Raw genomic sequence first — 3522 nt, 5'->3', positions numbered from 1 at the left:
CCAACCCACTTCCACACCCCACCTACCCATACCTACCCCATCCTACCCCCACCCCACCCCCACCCTCATCCTAAATAAAAATATTATTAATAGTACCTTCTTTTCAACCAAATGATTTAGAAAAAGTATTTTCTTTCATTTCAACAAAATGATTACTTTATTTTCATTTTATAGAAATAGTACTTTTTTCAATCAAAGAAAGAGTATTTTCGTTATAGTTATGGAGCATAAATTTTAACATTATTTTGCGTAAAAAAGTAAAGCAACACATTAGTTTCTTTGGGTTTGTGTGAAATTTTAGAAGAATAACTAAATTTTTTAAAAAATAGAGTCCTGAAAAAGTTGGGTATTTGAGGGGGGAGGGGGGAGGGAGGGCAAGAAAACATGGAGACTTGGGGGAAAGATATGAGGAAAGTAGTATAAAAAAATATTGTATACTCTCTAACCAAATACTAGAAAATATTTTTTGGAAAAAGTTTTCCACTCACCAACCAAAACAAGGAAAACTAAGTGATAAAACTACTCATTTTCCATGAAAATATTTTCTAGAAAAACATTTTCCATGAAAAATATTTTCCTTCGTGCCAAACACACCCTTAATTGCTTATCAGAAAGTGTAAAATATACTATAATCTAGTATCAAAAGATCGACTTTCTTTCATTGTTCTTTTGTACGTAGTCAATCTAATATGTCTAAAATTTTCTTCAATTATTAATTTATTATTATCATCTTCATTCACTATATAAACAAAATTAGATACAATAGTAGCTAAACTAGAGTCAAGAAAACTTGATTATAGTACATCATGTAGATATGTCTATCCCATATTGTATTATATTCATGCTGTATTTCACAAGGTGTTCCTCAGACAAATGAGGATTATTTATTACTAGAATATAAAATTATCTTTGAAATATCTGTCACTTTTCCTCTGCGTGGAATTGGGGGTCCCCACCTTGTTTCTCACTTGGCTTGGACAGGCAATGTTTGAAAGTGGAGCGCTCAAACAGATAAAAATCCAGGACAGAGCAATTTTAAAGAGCTTTGTGTTTGACAAAATAAGATACAAACAAAGAGAGATTTGTGATTTCTGATCACACTTTGTCTTTATATTGCCTAATTATAAGAAGCTGTCCTTTCAGCATAGGACAAGTTGAAACTTTTTGTGTTCCCATTGGAAGCTTCACCTCCTTCTATTCTGCAGCCTCATGAGGAGGAACTCAGGATAGTATTGGGGGGGGGGGGGGGGTTGGACTAGGGTGGGGAGTATTAGTAGGACAATAGTATCTTGATCGGTTGGAAAATTACCTAGTTTAACCAGTTAGTATTGATTGATGGTCAAAGGGGGGGAAAAACTGCAGGAGCTATTTTTAATTCCCATCATGTGCATCTCAAGGCTGTGATGTGCATTAAGGTTATTCATAATTGTTTGAACTTAAATTAGGTCCTATTGGAGCGCACAACTAAGCAATATGGTTGTATCTATTGTTTCACTTATTATATTTGGCAAAGACAGTAATCAAATTCTTTTACCTATCTCGTTAATGTGATCAGAAATAGAAAAATATGGATGAAATTAAAAAAGACGTATTACTACATTCTCTTATTCTATAAGAGAGAGTTAAGCACCTCTCTGTCAACATGCCTGCTTGTGCTATGTGGGTATCTTAATCATTTTACATTACATTCTCTTAATCTATAACAGAGAGTTATCTCTAGCCTTTCTTGTGGATTTCAAATGACGAAAAAAATCAGAAATATTCAGCTCCCAAGTACGCAGCATTTTGGAATTCCGTTTTATTCCTAAAGATCAGGTTTCCCAAATTACTTCTACTATGTCTGCTGACTCACACTCCTGAAAGAACGCCATCTGCTGTTTTTACTTTTGGGTGGACGGTGGGCAATATCAGATATTACTTTTCTTCCCCTACAATTTTTAATCAGTTTACACTCTGTTTATTGTTTAGTTTCGCTTTGTTCTTCGGCTTTGTTGCTGCTACTCTTTTGATCACTTCCAGGTGAGATCAATTTACCCTATACTATTTCAATTATCTTCGTGATCTTCTCTTTCTACGTGGTAGCTTCTTTGTTTCTATTTTAGCTTCTGCCTGTAGGTGTTTGAGAAAATTACTCAACGAATTAGGCTTTTCTTTTGTACCAGGGTGTACTGATCAAATTTGAGGTGAAGCATTTACACATTTCTTAAATTTTTGAACTAAAAATTAGCAAGAAATTATGTTGAACTACTAAAAATTAAAATCTTGGAGGAGAAAAAATAAAGATTAAAAATATGAAGAAAGACTAAAATTGCAGAAGAAAAATGATAAAATAATTTGTACGAGCCTTTGATTAAGTGATACATTGGACTGATGTTCCAGCTTACTTGTAGAGCAAATGAGTTTGCTTTTCAAATTTTCATAATTATTTAAATTTTACTACTTTATATTGGTCAATTTCCATCTCTCTGTTAGGCCTGCCATGTTATATGGAACTGAATGTTGGCCGGTAAAGAACTCACACATCAAGAAGATGAAAGTAGCAGAGATGAGGATGTTGAGGTGGATGTGCGAGCATATAAGAATGGATAAGATTAGGAATGAAGATATTCGAGAGAAGGTGGGCGTGGCCCCCATGGAGGACAAGATGCGGGAAGCAAGACTCAGATGGTTCGGGCACATTCAGAGGAGGAGCACTGATGCACCGGTGAGGAGGTGTGAGCGACTGGCTGTAGTGGGCACGCGGAGAGGTAGAGGACGACCTAAGAAGTATTGGGGAGAGGTGATCAGACAGGACATGGCGCGACTTAGGATTACTGAGGACATGGCCCTTGACAGGAATTATGGAGGTCGAGTATTAAGGTTGTAGGTTAGGGGAGAGTTGTGAATATTTCTACAGCACAATAGAGTGAGACTAGCCAGTTAGGAGTTGGACTAAGAATGTCATTGGTCGTCTATTGATGCAGGGCTTTACCTGCTAGTTTTACTATACCAGCCATCTTTTTCGTATTTCTAATTCTGTATTTCATATCTATTGTATTGTTGTTATTTTATTATGCATTTTTATTATGCATTTTTATGGTACTAATATATCGGCTTCTGTTGCTTTTGAGCCGAGGGTCTCCTGGAAACAGCCTCTCTACCCTTCGGGGTAGGGGTAAGGTCTGCGTACATACTACCCTCCCCAGACCCCACTTGTGGGATTATACTGGATTGTTGTTGTTGTTGTTGTTGTTCCATCTCTCTGTAATTTGTTTTGCTTCTTCAAGTTTGCCCACAAGTTTAGTTGGTACAAATCCTTGGCAAGTCTCACTTACCTTAAATCATCCGAAGTTTTGTCCTCTCTTGAATCTATTTACTTTTTCTTTAAGTTGTTCCTGAAAGAAATTTAAAGAAAGGAATTTCAGAAGACATGATATTATAGTTGGTGATAATTTAGAAGTATATAATATAGGAAAGCGGAGCAAAAGTTTAGCCCTAAATACCTGTTGAAACCTTTTTAACTACTTTATATTGGAGAAATTC

At 35.8% G+C, this 3522-nt stretch overlaps 1 long non-coding RNA gene across 1 annotated transcript; it reads left to right on the top strand.

Annotated features, from left to right (window-relative positions):
* Window positions 1-1667: 1667 nt before the first annotated feature.
* Window positions 1668-3085, top strand: LOC138880485 (uncharacterized). The gene is made up of 2 exons (XR_011403186.1): window positions 1668-2019; window positions 2473-3085. It is a non-coding gene; the product is annotated as an uncharacterized lncRNA (long non-coding RNA).
* Window positions 3086-3522: the final 437 nt, after the last annotated feature.

Source organism: Nicotiana sylvestris, chromosome 1 (genome assembly GCF_000393655.2).
Source record: "Nicotiana sylvestris chromosome 1, ASM39365v2, whole genome shotgun sequence".
Lineage (NCBI taxonomy): Eukaryota > Viridiplantae > Streptophyta > Magnoliopsida > Solanales > Solanaceae > Nicotiana > Nicotiana sylvestris.
Note: the sequence above shows the minus strand (reverse complement) of the source record. Positions and strands in the feature narration are given on the sequence as shown.